Source organism: Neophocaena asiaeorientalis, unplaced genomic scaffold (genome assembly GCF_003031525.2).
Source record: "Neophocaena asiaeorientalis asiaeorientalis breed wild unplaced genomic scaffold, Neophocaena_asiaeorientalis_V1.1 scaffold150, whole genome shotgun sequence".
Lineage (NCBI taxonomy): Eukaryota > Metazoa > Chordata > Mammalia > Artiodactyla > Phocoenidae > Neophocaena > Neophocaena asiaeorientalis.
In genome coordinates, this window is record NW_020176571.1 from 94,386 (window position 1) to 109,640 (window position 15,255).

The window sequence follows — 15,255 nt, forward strand, 5'->3', positions numbered from 1 at the left end:
CAGCCTTCCGGGGCGGGGGGGTGGGTGGTAATCAGGAAGCCCCAGGAGGTGCCAGTCCACGAGTCTGGGTTGTGAGGTTCCACCACCACAGGGCCTGATGTGGCAGCCCTCTCTCTGGCTCCATGTTAACGTGGGCTTGGGTGAGAAGTCTTTCTGGGGACATCCTCAGTGTCTGTGGCAACAGGAGGGAGCCTGCCCTCTCTGGGGATGGGCTGCCCCAACAGACAGGCTGTCCCGGAGCCTGCGCGGACTCGCCTTGGGCGTCCTCTGGGAAGAAGGTCGTGAATGGTGAGGCGTGCGTCACCGTCCCTCCTATCTTGTGTCCTGCTGGGAAGCAAGTTTGTTCTTTGTGCGTCTGGTTCTGAGATGTAGTAGGACAGTGGGAGTGGACTAGGTAGGCTCACCACACCCTTCCCCTAATCCCTCGTGACAAAAGGTGATTCCCTGGGTCGCATGAAGGAGGGGGTGAGTTCCTGAGTCCTAGGGACTGCAGAGAGCAGAGGTGGAAAACCGGAGGCTCGACCTACCCCTCGATGGTGAAACTGCTGTGTGGGTACAGCCTAGGAAGTAAACAGACGTGAAAGCGTCCCTTCCTGTCTTTCTGGGGCCATCCTGGAGGGACTCCATCCCCCTCTGGCTTCTCTTCACAGGCCTTGGGCGTAATTTCCACAGACACGCCTAAGAAAACGTTCTCTGGGGTTAAAGGATCCTCCTCACATTTTACAGCCTCTAATCTGAGTGTTTAGTACCTGCTCTTTTAACTGTTTTTGTTAAAATGATGCATACCCAGACAAGACCAAAAAGGACAAGAATCATCTGAAATCCCACCATCCATAAGTGACAGCCTTAACCCTTTGATGGCCGCCCTCCATAAACACAGCGTGCTCGTATGATTAGACGTGACTGTGCTGCTCTGTGACCTGGTGTGCGGTGTGCACAGGAGTCCTTACTCCGCAAGTGGACATGGTACTACCCACACCTAAAACAAGAGATGAATAATCCTGCTGTTCCTGGTGACACTTTACATGCTTATAGCTCTTTGTAGTAAAAAGCAATTGTACCTCCTTGATCCCGTGGAAACTCGGGGCCGGGAGGAGACCTCTGGGGCTTCCATCGCCCTTGTCTGTGTGCTCAGTTCTAATCACCCCTCATCATTAAGTCGTAAAGTGTAGTTCTTTACAGCTTAGAAAGCACCTTTACATTATTTTCATTGATCGTCACAAAATGAGACGGTCAGAAACGAGACGTGATCACAGTGCGATGATGGTGCGTGTGGAGACTCACGACTCCGTGTGTGCAAGGCACTAAGTCACAGCGGCGTTTACTGAGAAGCCGCAGCGCCAGGCTCTGTGCAGGGGGCCGCACGTGGTCTCGGGATCCCCATCCTAGAGAGAGAATGCCTGAGGGTCAGAGAAGTCAAGTAGACCGATTGCGTGTCCACAGTGGACCCTGGCAGGACTCTGATCCAGACGTGCATCCCTTTGGGCAGCACTCGACAAAACTCGGACCTGTGTGTCGTCTCCACTTCATAGATGAGGAAACCAAGGCCAGAGATGAATGACTTGCCTCAAGTCCCAGGGCCAGGATTCTAACCATTTGCTTCTAAGCTGCTGCTTCCACCGCATGCGACCAGTCCCTTTCCTGTAACTAAAGGTGCTGGGTGGCAGAACTCTTCCCTCAAATATCTGGAGAAGGGAGTTCTTGCTAAGATCTTTCAGGGAATTCCCTGGCAGTCCAGTGGTTAGGACTCCACAGTGGTTGGGGAACTAAGATCCTGCAAGCCGCGTGGCGTGGCCAAAGGAAAAAAAAAAAGATCTTTCAAAAATCCTTCCTGCTGCACCGAAACCTCTGTGCCTTCTTCAGAGGGAGCAAAGGTCAGCCTCTTGCACAGAGACTGAGCTTGCTGCCACACCCAGGCATGAGCCGAGGAGCTCAGAGCAGGCCCAGCCCATCCCTTCTTCGTGACTTTCTTGTGCTTTCAGCATAGGGCAGAGTTGTCTAACTCATCCACTCCTTTCAGAGAGGAGAGAGCGAGCGCGCATTTATTCTTGAGGATATGAAACAAAGGATGATGAAACAAAATGGAATGAGATGCAGGGAAACTATTTAAATGCGGGGTGGGTGGAAGGCACATACAAGGAATGAAACAGCATCTTTTGGACATGTAGGCAAAGGATTGGCTTGTGAAGGCAATGAGGCAATCAAAGTTAATATTTTCCTCTTTAAAGACAGCAATTTTTATTTATAAAGCACTCCTTGCTGGCACGAGCTCAAAGCATTTACTGAGTGCTGGATAATTACCCCTCCCAACAAACAATCTGGCAGGTAGGAAAAGAGAGATAATTATCCCTATTTACAGGTGGGGAGACGGAGCCACAACCAAAACCAGCTTCCGAGACCTGAAACCAGAAGGTGAGCCTCCTCATGGCACCTTCCGCCCCTGCGTCCAGACGTCCTCCTGAGAAAGGACAGCCCACTTGCTGGCGGGGGCTCGTCGGGAACTACAGCTCCCAGCAGACACCGAGAGGGGACGCTGTGCCCCTAGTGCCTGTTCCAGATTCCCAAATATGGAGAAGGACTGGGTTGGGGAAGAGGAACCGAATGTTCCCCCTTGAGAGAGGGAGAGAGGGGGAGGATGAGGTAAGTTTGGAATATTTAACTCTATCACCTAAACGTCTGCCTGGGCTTTGAAAAGCAGCAGCCACGGTCATGGCCTCAGTAAATCTAGAAGAGCTCACCTTGAAATCAGGCAGTTATCTCAGCAGAGCCCTGTTTTCTCCTAAGATTAGGTGTGTGCTGTTCTAGGAGGGCAGATACCCTTTCTCTGAGTCCGACCAGCTCAGAAAGTGATGTTGGCAGTGGTGGGAAAGGAATCCAAGTGGAGGACAGCTCTGCTGACATGGGAGCGACATTCCAGGGGCTGGGCTGGCAGCCGAGCCCAGGATGAGCGGGGAGGACAAGGGTTACTCTTTTCCTGCTGTGGAGGCTGCTGAGCCCGCCTGGTAGGAAAGGACTCTTTCCCGTTCTGTCTTCATTGTGTCAACAAACATTTCTAAAAGCACATCCACTCGAGGTCCTGGGCTGGATGCTGGGCAGGATGCTGGGCAGGATACGCATCACCAAGACCAGATCTCTGTCCTCGGGACGCTTTCTACAGGGGAGGACAGGCACACGAGGAAACGATGCGAGGCGGTGTGTTTTTTGTTTGTTTGTTTTTTATTTTTGGCTGTGTTGGGTCTTCGTTGCTGTGCGCGGGCTTTCCCTAGTTGCAGCGAGCGAGGGCTACTCTTCGTTGTGGTACGTGGTCTTCTCGTTGCGGTGGCTTGCTGTGTAGCACAGGCTCTAGGTGCGTGGACTTCAGTAGTTGTGGCACGCGGGCTCAGTAGTTGTGGCTCATGGGCTCTAGAGCGCAGGCTCAGTAGCTGTGGTGCACGGGCTTAGCTGCTCCGAGGCATGTGGGATCTTCCTGGACCAGGGCTCGAACCCGTGTCCCCTGCATTCGCAGGTGGGTTCTTAACCACTGCGCCATCAGGGAAGCCCCAGGTGGCGTGTTATTTACACTGTCCATCTAGCGTTGTTACCCACCACCCACCACGTGCCAGCCGCTTGGAATCCGATGGGAAAGACAGAAAAAGCAAAGCTTCTGCTCTCGTAGATTTCCATTCTGGTAGCCCTGGATGTCGGGGGGACGAGTCCTCCAAGCAGCGGGAACAGCAGGTGCAGGGCCTTGAGATGGACATGAACTTGGTGAGTCTGAGAGTGACCAGTGGGGCTGAGGGGCCGGATGAGGGCAAGAGCAGGAAGAAACAAGTAAGAGACCTGGGCCGGGTCGAGTCACACCTTCAGAGCTGTCTAAGGATGAGATGCGTGCATTTCATTCCAATCCTAACAGAAGCCGTTGTTTCTGGGCAGTGGTTTGACATCTGAGGTACAGTGCCAGACTTCCAAAGGAGTTTGGAGTGGCGAGGAGAGGTGTCGCTGAGCCGAGTGGGCAGGGAAGGGGAGCAGAGTGGGGAGCCGAGCGTCACGGGGCAAACAGGAAGATCTCCAGGAGCCAGGATGGCACCTGGCGGGTTCCGATCAGCAATCTGCCGCAGCTGTGGTCGTGTGAGGGTAGCGGGTGGTGCGGCTGGAGGGGAGGAGATTTACAGTCTCCACGTCAGAAGGCTCTGGAGCACAGTAATGTGGACACTATTCTCAGGCTTCCGTGTCCGTTTGAGGACCTGGTCTCCTCCAGGTGCCGACATCTTCCCCTGAAAGACTTGATGCTATGAAGGCTTTCGAGCCCCACGTTGAAATTGAGGTGACTCCGAAGAGCACCGTTTACATTGTGAAAGGCGCCCCATCGAATGACACAAGCCGCAGGCGGAAGGTACCCTCGGGGCCGTGCACAGCGGAGGTGCTGGTCCGTGTTCTGGGGGACGGAGCGCCGAGTAGCCGCCAGGTGACTCGCAGTGCTTAGCGGCTTCCTTCACCACTAAGACGGAAGCCCCGCGAGCCGGCTGCAGAGCAGCAAGGGGAACGGGGTGCAGAGAACCGTGAGACAGGCGGAGGGTAGGATGGAAAAGAGAGGGATTGAAAGAGGAGGCCGGGGAGAGGCACTAAGAGGGGAGTAAAGGGTGGTGGGTGGTGGCTGGGCTCTCGGGAGCGCTGCCCCGGGTCTAGAATCCCTCTCCTCCTGTGGTTGTCTCGGTGCCACTGGTCTGTGGGCCTCAGGACGGCGGCTGGCTGCCCAGCCGAGCCGCACTCTGCTCCAGGGTCTGTCTCGTTAAGACCCCGCCCCTGAGACAGTCAGCCTGACCGCCAGTTCCTGGACAGCAGGACAAGCTGTACACCTACCTTAAGCGCCTCACCAGGGGTCTCGTCCTAAGTGTTCCCTTTCTACCTGAATTTGGGGGAACCATGGTGCTATCCCAATAGGTCAAAGCAGAATAAACTCAAAGCGAAGGACATGCCCGGCCATGCCCTCTTCCTCCCCAACCTCAGCAGGCAAACGGAAGGGCACTTGCCCGAGCAGGGGGCGGCAGGCTGCTGTGCGTGCGGTGGCTTCCCGGAGGGGGGGTGGGGGGCGGTCATTTCACGTTCCCGGCAATAGGAAGTGGCGGTCACACCAAGGCTCCGCCGCCCACCATGTGCCAGCCGCTTGGAATCCGATGGGAAAGACAGAAATTTGACAGCAAAGCCGTCAGACACGGGAGGCCCAGCAGAGCCCACCGCGAGCCCCGACTCCAGCGGCGTCTCCTCCCCAGCCTCTCACGGGCCTCCAGCCCCCTGGTCGCTGCACGTGAGCAGGGCTGCCCCTTACTTCCGGCTGCACGCCCACTCAGGAACAGGGGAGCAGCCGGACCTCAGCGTGGCGGTCTCCATGTGCGTGTGCGGCAGGAAGCCTCGCCCCCCTAAGCTGCCCTGCGCCGCACCACGGGCCCGATGCTCCCGAACCCGGGCTCTAGTACGGGCTGCATACTTGGCGGGGGCCGAGGCCCCCAGCCCACTGGGCCCCCATCACCTCTGCAGGCAGTGGCCCGCATCACCTCCGGGACCCGCCCCGCCTGCCTTCCCAGCCCTGCTCTCACGCCCAGCTCCAGGCCGCTCTCCTGACCCTCCCTGCTCTCCCCAGACCTGGGCCTCTGAGCGGCTTACTCCCTCCTCTTGGGGGCCCCTTCTGGCTTCCTGGACAGGCTCACCCCCAGAGTTCAGCACAGTTATCACCTCCTCTGGGAAGCTTCTCCTTGACCCCCCTTCTCAGGTAGATTCAGTGCCTCCCTGCCTGTGTTCTTGTAGGGCCTGTACCTGCCTGTATTGTAGCGGATGAGCCATCTATCTGTTCACTTCAGGGAAGCCCCCTGTGAACAGCTAACTCCTTTAGGGTAGAGAGCTGTGTATTTTACAAACATTTCTAAAAGCACATCCACTCGAGGTCCTGGGCTGGATGCTGGGCAGGATGCTGGGCAGGATACGCATCACCAAGACCAGATCTCTGTCCTCGGGACGCTTTCTACAGGGGAGGACAGGCACACGAGGAAACGATGCGAGGCGGTGTGTTTTTTGTTTGTTTGTTTTTTATTTTTGGCTGTGTTGGGTCTTCGTTGCTGTGCGCGGGCTTTCCCTAGTTGCAGCGAGCGAGGGCTACTCTTCGTTGTGGTACGTGGTCTTCTCGTTGCGGTGGCTTGCTGTGTAGCACAGGCTCTAGGTGCGTGGACTTCAGTAGTTGTGGCACGCGGGCTCAGTAGTTGTGGCTCATGGGCTCTAGAGCGCAGGCTCAGTAGCTGTGGTGCACGGGCTTAGCTGCTCCGAGGCATGTGGGATCTTCCTGGACCAGGGCTCGAACCCGTGTCCCCTGCATTCGCAGGTGGGTTCTTAACCACTGCGCCATCAGGGAAGCCCCAGGTGGCGTGTTATTTACACTGTCCATCTAGCGTTGTTACCCACCACCCACCACGTGCCAGCCGCTTGGAATCCGATGGGAAAGACAGAAAAAGCAAAGCTTCTGCTCTCGTAGATTTCCATTCTGGTAGCCCTGGATGTCGGGGGGACGAGTCCTCCAAGCAGCGGGAACAGCAGGTGCAGGGCCTTGAGATGGACATGAACTTGGTGAGTCTGAGAGTGACCAGTGGGGCTGAGGGGCCGGATGAGGGCAAGAGCAGGAAGAAACAAGTAAGAGACCTGGGCCGGGTCGAGTCACGCCTTCAGAGCTGTCTAAGGATGAGATGCGTGCATTTCATTCCAATCCTAACAGAAGCCGTTGTTTCTGGGCAGTGGTTTGACATCTGAGGTACAGTGCCAGACTTCCAAAGGAGTTTGGAGTGGCGAGGAGAGGTGTCGCTGAGCCGAGTGGGCAGGGAAGGGGAGCAGAGTGGGGAGCTGAGCGTCACGGGGCAAACAGGAAGATCTCCAGGAGCCAGGATGGCACCTGGCGGGTTCCGATCAGCAATCTGCCGCAGCTGTGGTCGTGTGAGGGTAGCGGGTGGTGCGGCTGGAGGGGAGGAGATTTACAGTCTCCACGTCAGAAGGCTCTGGAGCACAGTAATGTGGACACTATTCTCAGGCTTCCGTGTCCGTTTGAGGACCTGGTCTCCTCCAGGTGCCGACATCTTCCCCTGAAAGACTTGATGCTATGAAGGCTTTCGAGCCCCACGTTGAAATTGAGGTGACTCCGAAGAGCACCGTTTACATTGTGAAAGGCGCCCCATCGAATGACACAAGCCGCAGGCGGAAGGTACCCTCGGGGCCGTGCACAGCGGAGGTGCTGGTCCGTGTTCTGGGGGACGGAGCGCCGAGTAGCCGCCAGGTGACTCGCAGTGCTTAGCGGCTTCCTTCACCACTAAGACGGAAGCCCCGCGAGCCGGCTGCAGAGCAGCAAGGGGAACGGGGTGCAGAGAACCGTGAGACAGGCGGAGGGTAGGATGGAAAAGAGAGGGATTGAAAGAGGAGGCCGGGGAGAGGCACTAAGAGGGGAGTAAAGGGTGGTGGGTGGTGGCTGGGCTCTCGGGAGCGCTGCCCCGGGTCTAGAATCCCTCTCCTCCTGTGGTTGTCTCGGTGCCACTGGTCTGTGGGCCTCAGGACGGCGGCTGGCTGCCCAGCCGAGCCGCACTCTGCTCCAGGGTCTGTCTCGTTAAGACCCCGCCCCTGAGACAGTCAGCCTGACCGCCAGTTCCTGGACAGCAGGACAAGCTGTACACCTACCTTAAGCGCCTCACCAGGGGTCTCGTCCTAAGTGTTCCCTTTCTACCTGAATTTGGGGGAACCATGGTGCTATCCCAATAGGTCAAAGCAGAATAAACTCAAAGCGAAGGACATGCCCGGCCATGCCCTCTTCCTCCCCAACCTCAGCAGGCAAACGGAAGGGCACTTGCCCGAGCAGGGGGCGGCAGGCTGCTGTGCGTGCGGTGGCTTCCCGGAGGGGGGGTGGGGGGCGGTCATTTCACGTTCCCGGCAATAGGAAGTGGCGGTCACACCAAGGCTCCGCCGCCCACCATGTGCCAGCCGCTTGGAATCCGATGGGAAAGACAGAAATTTGACAGCAAAGCCGTCAGACACGGGAGGCCCAGCAGAGCCCACCGCGAGCCCCGACTCCAGCGGCGTCTCCTCCCCAGCCTCTCACGGGCCTCCAGCCCCCTGGTCGCTGCACGTGAGCAGGGCTGCCCCTTACTTCCGGCTGCACGCCCACTCAGGAACAGGGGAGCAGCCGGACCTCAGCGTGGCGGTCTCCATGTGCGTGTGCGGCAGGAAGCCTCGCCCCCCTAAGCTGCCCTGCACCGCACCACGGGCCCGCTGCTCCCGAACCCGGGCTCTAGTACGGGCTGCATACTTGGCGGGGGCCAAGGCCCCCGGCGCACTGGGCCCCCATCACCTCTGCAGGCAGTGGCCCGCATCACCTCCGGGACCCGCCCCGCCTGCCTTCCCAGCCCTGCTCTCACGCCCAGCTCCAGGCCGCTCTCCTGACCCTCCCTGCTCTCCCCAGACCTGGGCCTCTGAGCGGCTTACTCCCTCCTCTTGGGGGCCCCTTCTGGCTTCCTGGACAGGCTCACCCCCAGAGTTCAGCACAGTTATCACCTCCTCTGGGAAGCTTCTCCTTGACCCCCCTTCTCAGGTAGATTCAGTGCCTCCCTGCCTGTGTTCTTGTAGGGCCTGTACCTGCCTGTATTGTAGCGGATGAGCCATCTATCTGTTCACTTCAGGGAAGCCCCCTGTGAACAGCTAACTCCTTTAGGGTAGAGAGCTGTGTATTTTACTTTTGTATTTCCAACTCCGAACCCAGTGAGGTGGTCGTGAATGTTTGTTGAATGAGTGAGTAGCCAGGATCCCTTGGCCTAATGAGTACCAAGGTCTCCTCCAGTGAAGTCCGATAAAGAAGTAAGGCAGGACCTGGGTTTTCTGGGCCAAGTAACACTTCCCCTCCTGGAACCCTGGCTTCACCAGCGCTCTCAGGGCCCCCTCTGCCTTCCCCGCTCCCACCCAGTCGTCACCCCCGCGTCATGCCACCCTCTGCCCTGAGGTTCCCCTTCAGGACTTGTTTGGCCACGAAAATACTAGTGCCTTTCCACATTACCAAGAAGAGGGCACCTGTGTCCATGGTTGTCAGCTTTCCTTTCCCCCTCCTCCTAGATCAGGGGCATGTTGGCTGCTGGCACCTGTCCCAGACTGTGTCAGATGGGGCCCCGTCCCCATCCATCCCAGCTCCCCACTGAAGCAGGGAGGGGCTACGAAACCTCAGCAACGGTCTAGAGGTGAGAAGTGAACTCAGTATGAAAAATAAGATTTGTGCAAGCAAAGCACAGAGGTTGAGATGATCAGCATTTAAGGGGAGGGGAGGCCTGGTGGGACGCAGCTGGTCCTGTCCCGGAGAGCTCTTGCAGGCAGGTTGGGGAGCTGGGCTGGAAGGTCAAGGAAATTAGATGTCCACAGCAAGCGTTCCTGACGTGCTCAAGGTTTTAATAGATTTCCACCGCGGGGTGTCTGCTTGGGGTCAGGGTTGGGGGTGAGTGCGAGACCCCGGGAAGCCCTTCCTGCTCTGGAATTCCATGCTCAGGGCTGGCTGTGGACTTCCGGGGACCCGAGTTCCATTCATTGGAGCTATTTTTGGTCTGCAGTAAGTTAGCCAGGCCGCGGGGCTGGGAAAGCGCTACCGCTGAAGGAGGTGATTCACTGGGACAGGATGCCCTGAGGCCACGTTGTGAGCCCCTGGGATCCCAGAACAAGGGTCTCTAGTGTTTGGGACGCCCTGGGTTCAGGGGGTAATCTCTGCAGGGCCTTCAGGAGAGAGGGGGCAGGGAGGACCCTCAGATGAAACGGCAGAGGCTTTTGAACTCCTTCTCCCATACCTGACGTCAGCCCATGAGCCAGGTTTAACTGCACAAACTATCCCGCTGGGTGCTTATTAGTATCCCATTTGACTGAGGCTCAGAAGGGTTAAGAGACTTGCCCGAGTTTACCAGGTAGCAAATGCCAGAGCCAAAATTCTAACCCATAAATCTGACAGCAAAGCAACGGCACCACAGCACTCCATGCTTGAGGGCCCCTCCCAGAGGGACGGAGCCAGTGTGTCCCGGGGAGGGAGGGGGATGCATGGGAGAGGACTGAGCTCTCGGTGCCCAACGGGCACGCTGCGGCATCCTGCGTTGTCCTTTCCTCCAACCCTTTCATTCCAGCAGGGCCAGTGCTCAAAGGCTCTGTAGGAGAAGAGTTTGGACCTGAAGAGGTGTCCTGAGGTGGTGGACAGAGCCCTCGTCTGGGCAGGAGTGTCCAGGTTCTTTTTCTGGTTAATGCAGGACAAGCTACTTACCCTCTGATCCTCAGTTCCTTTATCGAGGAAAGGCAGTGGGATGGGATAGAGGAATTAGGATGAGTAAATGCCCACTGTACTGACCTCACTAAGTTACAAAGACAAAACGGAACCCTGAATAAGTAAGTCACCAAATATAGTCATGTTATAAAAATCCTAAGTTCTTATCTAGTTGACTCTCCAGCTCAAAATGTTTTGTAGATATATTTTGGTGCTCAAATGGCTCAGCCCAAGTCGTGAGGCGTCCTAGGGTTCTCTGTGAGTCTCTCTGGCCAAATCACCCAAGGTCATCATCAAACCCTTGACTGGTTCCACTCTTGAGCAGCTGTTTACTTCTGACACGAACAGCCTCAATTCCACTTTCTGAAAAGTCAAAGAGCCCGGCTCTTTCTCCCCACTGGAACTTTGCAGAGTCCACGTTCATAACTCGGAGTCCTTGGTCTGGTCACCCCCTTCAGTCCACGTCCAAAAGAGGCCACGGCTTGTCCACATTGTATCTTCACAGCTAACTCAGCACACGGCACACAGCGGTGCTCGGCGAACTTTGATGCATACGTGAACTTTCCTCTGATTTCTCCCCCCATCCCCACTGATGTTTTCATTGCCATGGAGATGGGGATATTTCTGACCTCATCCTTTGGGAATACCACAGAGATTAGCTAATTAATAAGGCGGGGAGGGGGAAGCTCTTCTGGCACTTAGCGTTTAACCGAAATGGCTGGGAGACAGTGGTGAAACCCCAGGGCCTTCTCAGAGCATCGTGAAGACACACAGTGGGAGCCCTGACCCTTGATGTTCGTTGCTCTGGGACCCTCCTCTCTTCTCTTGGCAGGCGTTGCCCCAGCGTCCATCCTGGAGGCTGACCCCCCTACCAACTCCCCTGCACAGTGCCCCTTCCTCAGGGGATTCTTCCTGCAGCTGTGCAACAGCTGGAGCCTTTGGAAGCCCCGCAGGGTCCAGAGGCCACAGTCACCTGCTGCCGAAGTCACCCCCCCGCACCCCCCCGCTTTCCCGTTTCCCAGATCAGGTGGGCGGGAGTGGGGCGCACGGGTCCAAGGGTATGAGGAAGGGCAGTTTACTTGGCTTTCCCCTGTGATAGAAAAGTGGATTGGAATGGCCACTGGCAGTGAATAAACCAGAGCAAAAGACCCATGCCAGCTGGTGACCACTGGAAAAAAGCAGCAAATTCATGAATTACCCTATTTACACCAGAAATAAACTAATAGTTTGGACCTTTGCTTGATAGATTGTGCTGGAATTATAGGCCACTCATGAAGACACATGGGTGAAGCTGGTTTCCACCCCTCCTTACTCATTGACGGCTTTGGCACCAAACCCTAATGTTCCACTCCACCAAGGCTTGCTGGCATCCTGGGTAATCAGTGTCAGACAGACCAACTGTTTACAAACTGGGAATCGCAACCCATTAGTGTGTCAGGAAACTGATTTGGAGGATTGTGACTAGATTCTTTTTTTTTTTTTTAAGAAACAGTATAGAAATAAAATATCAGAGTACTTCACATGTAGGAAGGGTAGTTTGGGGGTAAAATCTTTATTTCAAAGACATGTATGTTATTATATGATAACATATACTAATAACATATTATTTCAGTAACATAATACATGTGTACTAGGTCATGACATCAAATACACTTTTTATTATGGACCATAGTCAAAAGTTTAAAAGGGATAAGAGTATGTATAAAGGAATACTATTCAGCCTTAAAAGGAAAGGAAAGTCTGACACAGGCTACACTGTGGATGAACCTCGAGGACATTGTGCTCAGGGAAATAAGCGAGTGACGAAAGGACAGATACTGTGAGACTCCATTTATAAGAGGAGCTTAAATAGTCACATTCATAGAGACAGAATGTACAGAGGTGGTTGCCAGGGTCCAGATGGGGGGCAGGGAGTGGGGAGTTCGTGTTCAGTGGGAACAGAGTTTCAGTTTTTTGTTTTTTGTTTTGTTTTATTATTTATTTATTTGGCTGTGCCGAGTCTTAGTTGCAGCAGGCGGGATCTTAGTTCCCTGACCAGAGTTCGAAGCTGGGCCCCCTGCATTGGGAGCGCAGAGCCTTAGCCACTGGACCACCAGGGAAGTCCCCAGAGTTTCACTTTTGACGATGACGCATCCCATGGACGCCAGCCGCCAGCCGTGGTGGTAGCACAACACGGGAATGTGCCTGCACGCGATACACTCATTGCTCTCAGTACACTTCCAGTGATCATGAGGGTAGATTTTATGTTTTGTGTGTTTCACCACAGTTTTTTAAGAAGCTGCAGGGGAAGCCTCCTGGGTCCTCACAGTCAGTGACGTCACCCCCACTCACTCCCAGCTCCCTTTCTCCAGGGCCGTCCCCAGGAACCGTTCACCGCCCACCCGCTGACCTCGGCCTCCTGCCTTTCCTGCTTCCTCCCCTTCTGAAACCCGCTGTGCCCGAGCCCCCAGCTCACAGCATCATGTAAGCCCCTGGTCACCCAGCTCTTCTGGTCGGGCCACCTTCACTCCTTCCCAGTCTTCGTGAGGGCCCTGCCCTCCACTCATGCCCCGGAACTGCACCAAGAGTGAGATGTCTGCATTTCAGTCTGATCTTCACGCTTCCCCGCTTGAACCCCCAATGGCTCTCTGTTGCTCTGAGGGAAGCCGTTAGCCGGGCAGAGAAGCCAGCTGCACGTCGCTCCCGGCTAACCTGCACACCGCCTGCCCATCCTCCTTTAACTGTACTTGCAGTTCCCCGAGTTCGCCCAGCTTTCCTTTGCTTCTGAGTCTTGGCCTGGGGTCTTCCCCACCTCACTTGTTCTGTACACGCCCAAGTCCTATCACTCGAGCCTGGGTTGGTACCCAGCCCCTCTGAGAAGTTTCCCTCTGCCCTCGTAAGGCCAGATCTGGGGCCCTTGAGTGAGTGAGGTCCTGAGCACTTGTGCCTCGTCGGATCAGAGCACTTACCGTGCGGCACAGCAGTTCCCTGTGTGAGTCTCCTCTCCTGACTGTCCTCTGTGCCCTCCTGAGGCCGGCGCTGCACCTGATCCCTCACTGCGTCCCTGGGCCTGCCACGCTGACTGCCCCACGGTGGACACTCTCTGAGGGGTGAGTGGGTAGGCACAGGAGGATGTCCGAATGTATGGATTTTCACAGGTTTTGAAATTCAAATCTGGGAATCAGTTTTGGTCAACACTTTCAGCTGGAAATACCTTTGATCAAGGTCTAAAGAACGATTTATCCAAATTAGTAACAGTTGCTATATTTGTGTAACATTGAACATCCTATAGAACACTGTCATTTCTTTTTCTTATTTGACACACTTAATAACTTAAGTAAGAAGGAAGGCCTTTGTCATCACATATGGCACGTGAGGAAGCTGTGGGTTGTCCAAGGTCAGCAGGTTAGTCAATGGCAAAGGCAGGACAAGGGCTCACATCCCTCCCACTCACTTTAGCATGATCCCTTTAACTTTCAGAAATGAAAAGAATCAGAGTAATTAGTCCTAAAATCAGGACGTTTCAGAGAACAGGGAGTGTATATTTTCTGGCCTTTATAGGGCCCTACTAAGGTCCCAGTTCACAGGTACTTAGTAAATATGAACTAGCTCCACTCTGGCAAAACCATCCCTGCTGTGCCTTGCTTCTTCTACATTTTCCAGAAAAAGAAACAAAACCAAGCCCCCTAAGGACTGATGTCCAACAACGTACTGGGATATTTTCCTTGTATTCGCTCTACATCTCTGTGTTGCAAAATCAAGCCCAGTTTCTTTTAGTTGATTCTCAGCAGTGAGAATATTATTTATACCCCATCTGCATCCAAAAAGTTAGAAAAAAGAAAAGAGTTTATCACTCGTCCCCATAAAATAACCTCTTCCTCTGCCCTTCCTAGTCCAAGGTAAACAGTTCTAACTGCATTTTGCAAAGGATCTATTTTCCTGTCACTTTATTTTTTTCTTATACGGACCCTACCAATTGTTCCCAGTCTCCTTTTTACTTTTAAAGCCAACACTGGACATCGGTCACTAGTAAGATCTGGTTAAAGCCAAGAATAGTGAGAGGAGGACTTCAAGGACATTGGGCCACTTTAGAGCACCTCAGGCACACAAATCCAGCTGCTGTGCGCACAGGGCAAGTGCAGAAAGCTCAACCAGGGCGGCAGAAAGCCCTCCCTCCTCCTGCACAGGCACCACGACCGCTCTCCCCTCTGTCCAGGTCAGTTAAGTACTGATAACTGTCTTTTGCAAAGTAAAAGTGACCAAAGCCTGAAGCTCTGATTTCAGGGACATTGAGAAGGTCCTGGTCAATGTAGTCACAAGTCCTGGAGTTTTCAGAATTATCCTGACTTCAAAAAAAACATTAAATGACCCTAGAAGTTGCAACATTTCTATTTCTGAATTATACCTAAGAAGAAGCTTCTTACATCTCAAATCAATTATAAAAAAGATCTTTTGGTGGACAATGTGTCCGAATTTTTTATGTAAAAAGATAGTCAATAAATCCAAGTTTCTCACAAGCAGCATCCTCTTGCTTGCCCCAGCCTACAATTCCACGACTAGAGCTTCATTCCTTTTTACTGTAAGGCGTTGTCAGGGCTACTAGTGGGCAAATATCCCCATGAGAGATGCTATTTTATAAACTTTTATCAGACATAACTTAGAGGGAATGTGTCTTAGATTCTTTGCTGAAAGCAAAGTTTTGATCAGGAGAGAGGAAGGCAAGAGCTAAGATTAAGGTGATGTTGTCCAACCATTTTGTCATTATCGCATCTTGAGTGTTTTTTAGTATCTTTTTTCTGATTGACACGCCCCCAAAGAAATTTTAATACCATAGATACACTGTATATCTGTTTGTGTGTGGTGTGAATATCAGTGCTTTATACATAAAAATACTAAGGTGTTTTTCAGACCCTAACCTGAGAACTAGTCCCCCTGCTTGGGGGCAACAGCGCCCGTGAGCATGCATCTGGAGAAGCCGCCACCCACAAGGGAAC